This window comes from Telopea speciosissima, chromosome 6 (assembly GCF_018873765.1).
Source record: "Telopea speciosissima isolate NSW1024214 ecotype Mountain lineage chromosome 6, Tspe_v1, whole genome shotgun sequence".
Classification (NCBI taxonomy): Eukaryota; Viridiplantae; Streptophyta; class Magnoliopsida; order Proteales; family Proteaceae; genus Telopea; species Telopea speciosissima.
In genome coordinates, this window is record NC_057921.1 from 46,160,955 (window position 1) to 46,174,797 (window position 13,843).

The following is a 13,843-nucleotide window of genomic DNA, read 5'->3' on the forward strand; positions in this document are numbered from 1 at the left end:
ATATCAGGAGATCATTGTGTGCGAAAATTTCGAGTCAATGAGAGGTTTAGGAGTGGACATCGATGGTAGGCCATGTCGAACCACTATAAATTTGTGTGTACACTCTCTCTTCTTTTCTTATATTCTCCATTTATTTTATTGTGTATTATTTAACTGACAAATTGTTGGAGTTTTGAGATAAACTGAATAGAAAGCAAATTGGGATAAGATTCTGCATTACCCAATTCACGAAAATAACATGGACACATACACACACAGAGAGAGACAGACAGCGAGAGAGAGAGAGAGAGAGAGAGAGAGAGATTCTTTTATTCATGAAAAAAATTAGCAAAAGAAAACATAACTCTTCCAGCTAAGGGAAAATTATTTGTTCCAAGGAAACTATCTCCAAATGTGAAAGTGGAGATAGCACTAGTCACACTTGCCACCAATTCCTCCAAATGTGAAACTATCTCCTTTATCAGGTTCATAATCATTATAACTTATATCATAGCAATTATTTCCATCCACACGCAGGTCTATGTTTGCTGGGCTTGAAGGATGTGCGATATAATATTCCGCATTCACAAACTCCAACTTATTAAAAAAACATGGAGATGGCTCACGGGGAAAGTGACCATTTCCCATTGGAGGGCTAACACCATTAGAACCAGCCTTTGCAAGCCCTCCCCAAGAAACACCTTTAGCACCATCTGCTAAATAAGTAAATAAATCCTTTGGCCAATAACCAATATGTTCATTATTATTTCCAATTATCAACCACCATTTCCCGCTATTTTTATCCTACAAGGATAAAACAAAATAAGTTGTGAAAGTGGTCTAAATGTGATCCAAATTAGTATCAAAAGATTATTAATTTTCCAAGTGGGAAACATAATTCATAAGACTTTGGGCTTCAATGTAATTCTCTTACAATGAGATGGATGTGAGGTTATCTATCATATAGACCTCCCACTGTCACATGAATTGCCAAAAATATCAACATTCATAGTGGCATTGTGAATCAAATCGGACAAAAATTGACTACTGCCCGGGTTGCAACTATGTTCCTACTGTCCCAATTGTAGGCGTCGCTTTGGAATCTAGAAGGGTATTTTGGAAAACACAAAAACCTAATAGGATATTTGTAAACCCAAAAGGGAAATGTATTATTTCAAGTTTACGCCTACAATTAGGCTAACCCATAAGGGTATTAGGAACATGGCTACAACCCGGGTTGCATCCAAATTTTTTCAAAATCCTCTTAGGCTAACCCTTTATGTGTGAGGTTTAATTGGTTTCATAATATATAAGGTTGATATCCAAAACCACAAAGGAGATGAAAACATCACTACCAATTTTTTTTTGTTTTTCATAACAATTTAAAACATGAAAGAAAAAAATAAATGGAAGTCATACCTGAAAAACATAGACTTTGATTACAAATTGAGGTCCACCAATTGAAGAAACTGGAACTATACGAATACTTGGAGTTATTGATCTATGAACTTGTACAAAACCTATGCAAAGAGTATTGAAGCACCCATTCCGATAATTATCACCCTGTAAATTTTGAAATATTTTTATTCAATTAGATAAATACATAATTAAAAAATATAGAGAAAAATTGATTACTTTGGGAGATGCCAACACTTCATTCTTTCACAGATCTATGAAGTCTAGATTCAGGTTTAACTATATCTACAAGCTCTCCACTTCTGAGGGTGTTTCCATTGACGATCCTATTGCCATTAAGCATGAAGTTCTGGCACACTTCCAAAATCTCTACTTGCCTATCTCTATTGAAAGAATTTTTGAGAGCAGAGAAATGCATTAGATGCCATTCCTTCTGATGAAGAAATTTGCCTTGCTATCAACTCCCACAAAGTGCAGAGGGCCCCAGGACCTGGTGGCTTTAGCATGGGTTACTATAAAGCCTCTTGGGATATCATAAGGTCATGGGTTAGAGCTACTAAAAGTTTCTTTTACAACCCACCCCAGTTGAGCAGCAGTAACCATTCCTTTATCAGTCTTATTCACAAGGTTGATGGAGCCTCTATATATGGTTAGTGACTTCAGGTCTGTCTCCTTGACTAATTTAATTTATAAATTCATTGCTACGGTGCTTGCTAACCCGATGAAGCCTACCCTTGGTGATCTGATGAGTTTGAATCAGTCTACTTTCATTCCTGGTAGAAGTATTGTTGATAATATATTGTTCTGTGATGAGATTACTAGAGGATTTGGGAGAGCCAACTCCCCCCCACCTTCTGCTATGATGAAAATTGATGTAAAGAAAGCCTTTGATCTTTTGAGTTGGGACTTAATTTTGAGGACCTTAAATTACATGCAGTTCCCCCCTCCCCCCCTCTTTCATCTACTAGATAAACATCTGCATTTCTACTCTTCATATGTCTATTTTGGTAAATGCAGCCCCAGTGAGTTTCTTTCCCTCTCGGAGATATTAGACAAGGTTGTTCCCTATCACCCCTATGGATCACTCTTCTGGTGGAGGGCCTATCCTATTGTCTCAAATGGAAGCTGGACTAGAACCTGCTTGCTCCTATTCCTAAATGCAAAGTCCTAAAGTTGACTCATTTGATTTACACTGATGATATATTTATTTTTTCTAAAGCCTCCTCCATTTCCTATCAAGCTATTATGGTGCTTTGCAGCTCTTTCAGATATGTTTGAGTTGGTGTTTAATCCCCAAAATTCCCTTATTTTCATCTCTAGGGTTTCCTCTGATGCTAAAGAACAATTGATGAATATTATGGGTTGTGAGATCATCCAACTTCGGATTACCTATTTGGGGCTTCCTTTGATTTCCACTAGGTTTTCCAGCAATATTGTTCCTCTATCTTAGTTAGGCTCAAGAAGAGGCACCAGTTGTGGAAGAGTCGACTTCTTTCCTTTACAGGTAGATTGGAGTTGGTTAGGGCTGTTAAGCAAGCCTCCTACCTCTATTGGACCTGAGTCTATGGTCTCCCTGATTGTATCATTAACAAGATTGAGGCCATTATGAGAGCTTTCTTATGGAAGGGCAGTAACAACAACAAGCTTCTACACACTATCAGTTGGGCTTCTGTTTTCCTTCCTAAGAGGGAGAGTGGCCTTGATTTGAAAATATTTAAAGATGTTAATAAGGGTGGGCTGATTGGGCTGGATGTGTGCCAAGCAGTTCGGTTCTTCTTCTCTTCTTGCACATTCCTGCAGGTATAAACAACTGCTTCCTTGCCTTGATCCCTAAAACGGATGGTGCAGTGACTTTGGATAAATTTAGACCCTTATGTATGGGTAACTTCTACTGTAAAATTTTATCCAAGGAAATGGCTCGTTGTTTGGAGATGGTCCTTCCCAGATTACTTTTCGAGGAATAGGGCACTTTCCAAAAGGGAAAGGTTATTCAAGATAATATTTCGATTTCGTCGGAGTTAGCTAATATGATGTCGAAGGGGCTATGAGGGGCTGAAAATTGATATTCAAAAGGCCTATGATACAATTTCATGGGATTTTATTTTTAATGTCTTACTTAAATTTGGCTTCTTGAAAAGGTGGACAAACTGGCTTCGACTGTTCATCACCACTAGAATATCTGTCCTTGTTAATGGAGGGCCGGTGGGCTTCTTCGGTGTTGAACGCGGTTTGTGACAGGGAGATCCTATTTCGCCTATGATTTTCATCATTGTGGAGGAGGTGCTTTGTAGGGGTCTTTCCAGATTATTGGCGGAAAAGAAAATCAAAACTCTTCAAGGCCCGACTAATGTGATCACCCCTGGTCACTGCTTGTAAGCAGATGACATTTTTATTTTCATAAATGCCTCTATCAGGTATGTCAGGAACCTTAAAGCTTTTCTCTGTCACTACCAGGAACTTTCAGGTCAAAGAATAAATTTGGAGAAGAGCAAGTTATTTTTGGGGCCCAGTTAGCCGATAAGGCATCAAGCGATTGTGGAGGTGCTGCAAATTCCAATGTGTAATTTTCCTACTAGATATCTAGGTGTTGAGATCTCTAAAGGCTGAGTCAAAAAAGATATGCCCCTTCCTGTGCTCGACAAAGTAAGAAATAAATTTGCAGGTTGGAAGGGAAGACTCTTATCTATGGCAGGGCATGTGGAGCTGATGAAATCAGTGGTGTCTAGCATGCCCATTCATAGTTTTTTGGTGTATTGTTGGCATACATCCCTCCTCTCAATTCTAGAATGATGGATGAGGAATTTTATTTGGACAGGCGATGTGGAGTCGTCTAAAGCTATTACTGTTGGATGAGGAAAAATGTGTAGACCGAAGGAAGGAGGTCTTGGGATCCGAAGACTTAGAGATTTCAATAAGGCTATGCTTAGTAAATTAGCTTGGAAGATAAGAAATGAGGGGTCAATCTCCTACAATTTTCTTAGGCATCGCTTTATTAATAAGTGGGGCAATATTCGCCCAGGCTATAGAGCTTCTTCAATCTGGCCTGGGATTAAAAAAGTGTAGAGCTTTGTGGCCTCGAAGGAAAGATAGATCCTGGGTTATGGCAAGGACATCAACTTTTGGTCGGACAAATGGGTGGGGCCAGATTCTATTCAAGACATCACTCTCCTTGGTGATGAGTTTTTCCGAAATGATGTGACCAAAGTTGGGGATTTTATTGATCTTGGAGAATGGAGGCTGCCGCAGGTGACCTCGTTTGCCCTAGTAGTGTGTTTTAGATGATTAAAAATGTTCAAATCCCAAGTTATGCTGTGAAGGACAAAGTTTGTTGGAGTCTGTCGAAACTTGGTGACTTCTCTTCTGCTTCTGCCTGAGAAGACATCAGAACAAAATCTCCGAAGGTTTCTTGGGCTGATCTCATTTGGTATAAAAATCTCCAACCTCGGCTCTCCTTGATTGGGTGGAGATTGATCCATGGTAAGTTACCTACTAATAAAGAAATTCAGAAGCGGGGTATTTGCATGGTGTCCAGATGCCATCTCTGTAGGAAGGATGTCGACTCTTTGTAGCACATTTTCCTCAATTGTGATGTTAGTAACGCTATTTGCAGGGATTTATCTGGTTGGTTCGGCTTTGCTTGGGTTTGGCATGCCTCAATTGCTGATCTGTTTGGTTGGTGGAAAAGGAAGTTATGAAGTTCAAATGTCAAGGATCCTTGGGCTGTTAGTGTGGTTGTCATATGTGCCGTCATTTGGGAAAAGCACAATAGAAGATGTCATGAAGGTCTCTCCTGAAGTATAATCAGCTCCTTAAGTGTATTAAAGGAGAAATAAGAGATTGCAAGTTTGTGATTAAGGGGATTAGAACTCCCCTGGATCTGGTTTGTGTCAGATTGATGGGCCTGGCCACCTCTAGTTCCTCGTCCAAACCTCAGACAAATTGGATAAAGCTGAATATTGATGGTAGCTCGCTTGGGAACTCTGGCAGAGCGGGGGCGGGAGGTGTTTTTTGGAATCACCACGCCCAAGTGGTGCACTCCTTCAGCAAGTTCCTAGGTATCTCCAATATCTTTGTGGCGGAGTTCGAGGCTCTTATGGATGATCTGTTCAGTGTAAAGGAGATGGGAATAAGGGATTTGTGGATTGAATCTGATTCGGTCTCCGTGGTGATGTTAGTTCACTCTGCAAATATCCCTTGGTTTGGATTGCAAAGATGGATGGTACTTAGACCCTATCTGGACTCCTGCAACTGAAAAATTACCCATTGCTTCAGAGAAGCTAACCCCATTGCGGATTACTTGGCAAAGCAGGCAGTGAAATCTGAGCTGTCGTGTTCTAACTGTGCCTTTCCTAGACACGTTGAAGATCAGATGGGGCATGATGCCATGGGCATGTCGAGATTTAGATTTCTTTAGTGGTGGGTGGGTTCCCTGCTGATGGCCATGCCGAAGGTGGGGTTCTTGCCTGCTAATTTGGTTCTCAGTTGTGTCTTGTAATTTGGTCTTTTTTTTGTTCTTTAATGTCAATGACCTTTCAGCAAAAAAAAAAAAGGGTGGGCTAATTAAGCTTTTTTGGAGAGTTTCTAAGAAGAAAGAAGGCTTATGGGTTCAATGGATTTATGCTAAATATCTCAAAAGGATTCAATATGTACTGTGAAGTGTTCCCTCGATGTTTCTTGGACTTGGAGGAAAATGCTAAAGCTTAGGCATCTAGTTCAATGTGCTATTATTTCCTAGATTGATGATGACTCCTCTACTAGGCTTTGGCTCTATAATTGGCATCCTTGTGGAGTTCTCCTCTCAGTCTTTGGTGATAGGATTAGATATGATGCTGGATCTGACAAGATAGCTCTTGTATCCTCCATCATCATTTATGGTGCTTGGTGCCCTGGTCGACTTGTTTCCCAAGATCTTATTTTTTCTTGGGACTATTTGCAACATATTCCTAGAAGACCTTCTGGTAGTGGTGAATTGGTGATTCGGTAGTGTGAAACCCTACCTCCAGCAATAAGTCTCTCAACTAGTAGTGGTGATTTAGTATAAGAGGAATAGAGTGCCTTGATGGGAAGTGGTTTGGCTCAATCATCATATTCCAAGGCATAACTTCTTCACTTGGCATGCATTGTCTTACTCTCTCCCGACCCAAGAATTCCTTATGCATAGGAATCTTAGTATCCCTAATTTTATTTTTGTTGGATTGGAAAATGTTCACCACCTATTCTTTAGTTGCCCATTCTTCAAAGCTATTTGGATAGGTGTGACTCAGATCGAAATACTAGCCTTCCCACACCCCTCTGTCTTCTTTTGAAAGTGAATGGAATTGGACAAGCGGGAATTCAAGGGTAAGTCGCCCTGTAATCTGGCTGTTAAACTTCTTATTCTCGTTCCTTTATTCAAATCTTGAGCTCCATTGAATTCGAAGTCAAGACCAAGGTTTATCATCTTTAGGCTACGGATTTGGATTGTGCTAAAAGCAAACATGTTGTCTCTTCTTAGGGTGTACATGTAAGGCTTTTGTAATTGGCCTCGGTCGCTTCTTGTTTGGGGTTCCTTCCCCTTTCCATTGTATATTTTTCCCCTCCCCTGCTTCTTGCTTCTTTAATAAAGTTTATTTACCCCCCCCCCCCCCAAAAAAAAAATGTAATATGACAAAATACATAGGTAGTCAAGTGTCTGTCCATGTGATGGCTGCCATCCTCTTTGGATTTCGATCTCACATAAATGACTAGAACAACCTCCCATTGGTTGAGACTCACAAGGGGGTGAAGTTTTAGAAACAAGAAAATTTAAAAACAAATTAAAAAGAAGTCAATCATAATGGATTACGTCAATTTCCATTAGATAAGAATCCACAAAAGATTCTAAGCCATATGATAGAGGAAACAATTGATTAGTCAAGTTTCAATCCAAAACAAGTAGCTTTTGTTTTGCGAAAAGTCAGCACAAATTTAATTAGAATAAAAAAAGGAGATACAAAGTTTACATCCAACTATATACAGACGAATACAAAAAACAATGTAGACTAAGAAGCCCCACCTTCCGTAATGCCACCAGCAAGGAACAACTTAGACTAACAAAACTTTAAGTTTATTAATAAAAAAAATATAACTTAATTTTTTAAGTTAAATGAAATTCATGTAACAATATGGTACTTTAAAAACTTACTTTTGACCACTTTTTCTGTTTGTTTTAGGCTAAAATTCGACATATTAGATGACATACTCTACCATAGTCACCCATTAGAGTCTATCAATTTCTAACATGTAGCAAAGGATCATGAATTGATAATTAAGATATAATTTGTACCAACCCTTGTCATGTTTAGTTTCACAGAAATTAGAAAACCCAAGGGTTTGATACATACCGTCCAAAATGTAAATAACCGAGTAAAGTGATCACCGTATAAGCCTGGATTAACCTGATTTTGCCAAATGTAAAAACTTAAGTTAGAAAACAATTACCTCTCTCTCAACCCCTTTTGAGGTGTTGATGAAGGAGGGTTCAATAAATCCAACTATGGGGATAATCCAAGTAGAATAGACTATAAAACATTGAATAAATCTAGATTGTCATATACATACCGTCCATCCAGCCATTATATAATTAGGGGTTTCATTTGGACCACCATTAATCCAAATTTGCGCAGTTGTAAACTGTGAAGGTTCTACAGTTGGATTGTATACATTAATGTCTGCAGAAGCTCCATGAACTATTCTCTCTTTCTTCCCATAATTAACATCCGCAATCTGAATCACAATCAATTCTTGTGGTTAATTAAAAAAACATTTGACATTGATGAAATAAAGATTCAATCAATTTCTATTTTCAAAATTCAAAGAAACATAAGTTTATGATACCGATCATGTGCTTATTTCACAAAAATCGAGGGCTATAAAAAATTCAACATTTTTTTGCTCCTTTTTCTTGGATACACTTGATTTTGAGCAAAAACTATATAAAAGGAGAAATTTCTAGAAACATTAGTTTTAATCATTCCAAAATAATTTTTATGAAAATTTTCTTTTACATAAGTTTTGTGTAGAACAGTGGGGGGACTCAATTCCTAAAACAAGTTGGCGGCAATCACAGGCTTCAGTGTTGCATAGGTTCTCTAGACGAGCACCCTTTGGAATACTTTTTTTATTTTTCATATGGTGGCTTAGCAAGACTCCAAATTTTCTAAGCAGATAAGGATGCCACATCATCTTTAACTCTTCATAAATTTCAGCATAAGAGCATTACACCATATTATGAATTTAACAACTAAATTTTGATCAAGATTGGGATGTTCATGAAAATGGCTCAATACGTAGTGATCGAGCCATGTGAATTTCCAATACGAATGATCATGACCCTTATCCACCGGTTGAATTTCTCATAGAAGCCTTCTATTGGTTTGAAAGGCAAAAATGCAAGCATATAGAAACCCACTAGGGGACAGGTCCAATGGTTGGGCTTCACCATGAAATTTGACATAAAAACAGTCCAAAACATGCTTTATCTAGTATTTGTCCAACAATCTGAGTGTCATATCAGCCCTTCACATGGTATAATGATACGGCTCTGAAACTGTTATGTTAGTGGAGTGGGTATATTAGTTAGCATGGGTTAGCTGTTCAGTTATCTAGTTATCTAGTTGTAGATAACTTAAATCTAGTGTTGTGTGGTGGGGTAGTGAGAGTAGTTAAGTAATGTGTATGAAGGTGTGGGAAAGACTTGTAATGTGAATGAGAACTAGACTGGTAATAGTTGTGTAACCACTGATTCTTCAGCCTATTTAATAGCAGCATGGAAAGGGATAGAGAAGTCTTTGAAATTCTTAATATATCTCTTAAGAGATTAAGTAGGTTTTCTCATCAAAGCCAGGACGTTCAACTCCATGTTATGTGTCGATTTTTATTTAGGTGTAGCTCTTTATGATTATAGTTAGTTATTAATAATTTATTATTAATTATATGTATCTACGGGATGGTGGTTATTTATTATATGTAGTTATTAAAAGTGGGATAAATTTAGGGAGATATTTTAGGAGTTGAGAGAAATTGTAGGAGTGGGGAAGTGGGTAGTTAATATTAGCCGTGTATTTATTGATGTATGAAGAAGTAGAAAGAAAAGGAGAAAAATATTAATTAATTCTTAAGAGTTTATCTTGAGAGAGGATTGGCGAACTCCCAATTGCGCCAGGACGCCATTGCTTCATCTGTAAAGCAAAACTCTATCCCAAATTTATCTCTCTCTTCCTCTCTTTCTATCCCTACTATTTCTCTTTTATTTTATTTTATTTTCAGATTATCTTACACATAACACTCCATCCATGAAGCAACAATAAAATCCCTATTTTTTCTTTTATATTTTTATTTTTTTTCTTCACCCTCTTTCGTGCATGTATCATCTGGTATCAGAGTCCAGGCAGGTGCCACCAGTGGATTTCCTACATTTTCTCTTTTGAGAAAGGAGGTCATAACTTCCTTAATTAAGCCAAGAGAAGATCACTAGCTGAAGCAACATGGAAGGATCTAGATTTCAAGGCAATTCAAATTTCAACGAAAGGTCTCGCCGACAAGACCAATTTTAGGGGGATGGATTGATAGACCTTGAGACTGTTATGTTAGTGGGGTGGGCTATATTAGTTAACATGAGTTAGTTGTTCAATTATCTAGTTATCTAATTATAGATAAGTTAAATCTAGTGTTATGTCGTGGGGTAGTAGGAGTACTTAAGCAATGTGTATGGAGGTGTGGGAAAGACATATAATGTGAATGAGAATTAAACTAGTAGGTTGTCTAACCATTGATTCCTCAGCCTATTTAATAGAAGCATGGAAAAGAATAAATAAGTCTTTGAAATTCCTAGTATATCTCTTAAGAGATAAGGTAGGCTTCCTCACGAAAGCCAGGACATCCGGCTTCGTCCGTAAAGTCACAACAAAATCCCTATTTTCTCTTTTATCTCTTCTATCTTCTCTCTTATTTTTCACTTTTATTTTTTTTTTTACTATTTTCTCTTCACCCTCTCTTGTGCCTGTATTGTATGACCACACCATCCATCAAGAAATTCTTAGCCTTGCTTATCTATGGAAAATATTTCCATGGAAAATCCAAATTGTAAACTTTCTTAATAGAGTTGAATGACAAAACAATATTAGTGCAGGGGAAACCATTTAGCTAGGACAAGTCTTAGTTAATTCAGGAATTATTCAAATATGTTGGTTATACTTACAAATTGTCCAGGGAAGTGTCTCTTGCTTTGGCTAATATTAGTAGAGAATTCTCTTGATAAAGCTCTAGCCCATAAAAGATCTTCTTTTGTAGTCCTTCGAATTGGAACGGTTCCTTGGGGACATTTTTTGCGTTTTAATATAATTTGCAAAGGTTTAGTTGCTGACGAAGTATTATTTTCCTCTCCTTTCAGGAAAAAACTAGGTTTCATCTGTAAGAAATCATAATGAAAAAAAAAAATTTGGTGAGATGCTATATCAAAATTTCACTTTAAGATAAGTAGTAATAATAGAAAGATTAGTTCAAATTTCAATAAGAACCGAGTTTCCCTCCACCCACAGTGAATATGAGATCCCATTCACCGAGGGGCGTGAGAGAGCGAGAATGTGTATCAAGAAGGTATTTTAGAACATACTAAGACCCTAGGAGGGGTTTGTGAACCCTACGATGGTGGGTGAACTGTCCTCTATGGGTGGAAGAAAACTTTGTCCTTCATCTTCTTACACATTACAGGTTCATTCTGATGTTGACTAGGCGGTCAGCCCTACTAACCACCGCTCCACTGGTGGATATGCTATTTTTCTGGGTCCCAATCTTATCTCTTGGAACTCCCACAAACAGAAGACGGTTTCTGGGTCCTCTACAAAATCCAAGTATAAGGCATTGGCTGACACTGCTACCGAGTTAATTTGGTTACTGGCATTGTTTCAAGAGCTTCGAATACCCCAGAACTCTCCCCCAATTTTATGGTGTGACAATATGAGGGCCACATATCTCTCTGTCAATCCGGTTTTCCATGCTCAGACCAAGCATGTGGAAATCCATTTTCACTTTGTTCTTGAACAGATGGCTCAAAAGTCTCTTCATGTCCAGTTTATCTCCACTCATGATCAAATTGCAGATGTATTGACCAAGGCACTACCTACCATCCGTTTTCAATTCATGAGGGACAAAACTAAAGATCTGCTACTCCGGCTCTTCATCTTTAGGGGGTGTATTGACCAATATAGCCGTTCTCACAAGAGATCGTGCTATATTGGGATTCCTCTTTTATCCTTCAATCTATTTAGGGCTCTTTCCATTGAAATCCATGTGATAATAGGTAACTATAACCGTTATCATATGTGAGCTCTTCTACCCTAGCTACATCTCTTGTATTATAAATACACCATTGTAATCTCTTGAAAGATGAGCAATGAAATACAGTTTCACAAACAATAGCTATCAACCTTCTCAAGTCACTGATTTTTATTTATGGGATCCCAATTGATGTTGAAGTATAGCTCAAGGGCATTATGCGGTCCGAGATTGGCAAGTTTCCTATCACCTATCTTGGCCTTCATTTTATCTCTTCTCGACTTGGGCACATCACTGCTCCCCCATTCTAGACCGTTTGAAGAAAAGGCTTCAATTGTGGAAGAGTAATGTCCTTTCTTATGCTGGCAAGCTTGAGCTAATCAGATCAGTTATGCAGGCACCCTATGTTTATTGGACGGGTGTGCTTTGTATTCTTAGCTCTGTCATCTCGAAGATTGAGGCACTTATGAGTGCTTCCTTTGGAAAGATGGGCAAAAGTTTGCCTCTCAAAGAAAGAAGGGGGTTTGGGCTTAAGAAAAGTGAAAGAAGTGAACAAAGCTGGCCTTTGAAAGCTTGTGTGGAAGTTAGTTGAAAGAAAGAGAGTTTATGGGATAATTGGATATATTCTAAATATCTTAAAAGCAGACTCTATCTGGATAGTGACCAGTGTTTCATATGCTTCTTTGACTTGGAGAAAGCTTCTCAAGCTTAGCCCAACTGCGGTGGATGCTATTAAATGTCATATTGATGACAGCTCTTCTACCAAGTTAGGCTAGACAATTGGCACCCACATGGAGTTCTTCTTTCTACATTCAATCAGTGAATTAGGTATGTATAATGTAGGTTCCGATAGATTGGCATTGGTTTCCTCTATTCGTTCATATGGCATGTGGTCTCTTGACCCTCCTACCTCCTTTGCTCTTGCTCTGGTGTGGGATCAGATTCAGGCTCCTTCTACATGCAATTCACTGTTGCCTCTGCTTTGGGATCTTATTCGTTCCAAGGGTAGTCTAAACTCCAGATGGAAGGTTTTTTGGTTTAAACATCATATCCAAAGGCACAGCTTCATCACTTGCAGTGATTTGACTTCTTCCCTACCCACCCAAGAGTTCCTCTTCCATAATTACATCACTATTCCTAACTGTTGCCTAAGTTATAATGCATATGAAACTTTCGATCATATATTTTTTGGGTGCCAATTCTCCCGAAGTATTTGGAAGGGGATGGTCCAAAAGCGCACTCCCAAGCATTGCCCCTTGCTTTCCTTTGAAGGTGATGGAAATGGCTTATCCAGGTGTTCAACGACAATTCAATCTGTTTGAGGGTCGCCAGGCCTTCTATGCTATGATGTACCACATTTGATGGGGGGAAGGAATATGCGCAGGTGGACCTCTTTGTCTCGTACCTTCCCTTAAATTTGGATATCTATTTAATTAGTGGTTAAAATCAGAGTTAGTTACCTTCAAGCTTCTGACTTGGACTATTATAGGAATCGGCATATAGTAAATTCATGGGGTCTTGAAATTCGGCTACATTGATCCTCTTATTTTTTTTGCTCTTTGTTTTGGAGTTGGTTCTCTCCTGGCTCCCCTTTCAGGCTCCTTTGTATAGTTCTTTCTTCTTAATATATTTCGGGTTTAATAAAAAGAAAAAGTAGTGATCAAATTGTTCAGGGACTCCCAAGACCCTGACAATTCCAAGAGTTTCATTATTACCCGTGGAGCTGAAAGTGTCAAGCATCCACGGGTTCTTGGGATAAAAAATGACCAGGTTTTTTTTTATTTGGTTATGTATTGGAAGAGGAGCTACCCGAACTATGGAGGCGTTTGGCCTTGTGTTTAGGTACATGTTTGGGATGGTGGACAATATCCATGGCATCATGGTGCAGTTGTGGGTTGGGGTATGAGTTGGGGATGGAAGTGGGGAGCCGTTGCTGCACAGCAGTAGGTGCGGCCAGCAGGTCTGATAGCACAACAGTGCTAGCCAGCCTGTTGGCCCTTACAGGGCCAATGTGGGACTATTGTACATAACATTACCCACTCTTTAACGGCTGACGTCCTCGTCAACCCACTCCGGATCATTATTGGTCACCATTATTGATGTTGGATCCTAGATGCTTTATGTGCATAGTATATTGCAACTCTGGATTTTCAAT

At 38.7% G+C, this 13,843-nt stretch overlaps 1 long non-coding RNA gene across 1 annotated transcript; it reads right to left on the bottom strand.

Moving 5' to 3' along the window:
* Window positions 1-1,491: 1,491 nt before the first annotated feature.
* Window positions 1,492-8,098, bottom strand: LOC122666260. Its single transcript, XR_006333519.1, has 3 exons — window positions 7,975-8,098; window positions 7,758-7,811; window positions 1,492-1,542 (listed from the first exon to the last, which is right to left on the bottom strand). It is a non-coding gene; the product is annotated as an uncharacterized LOC122666260 (long non-coding RNA).
* Between the last annotated feature and the right edge of the window lie 5,745 nt (window positions 8,099-13,843).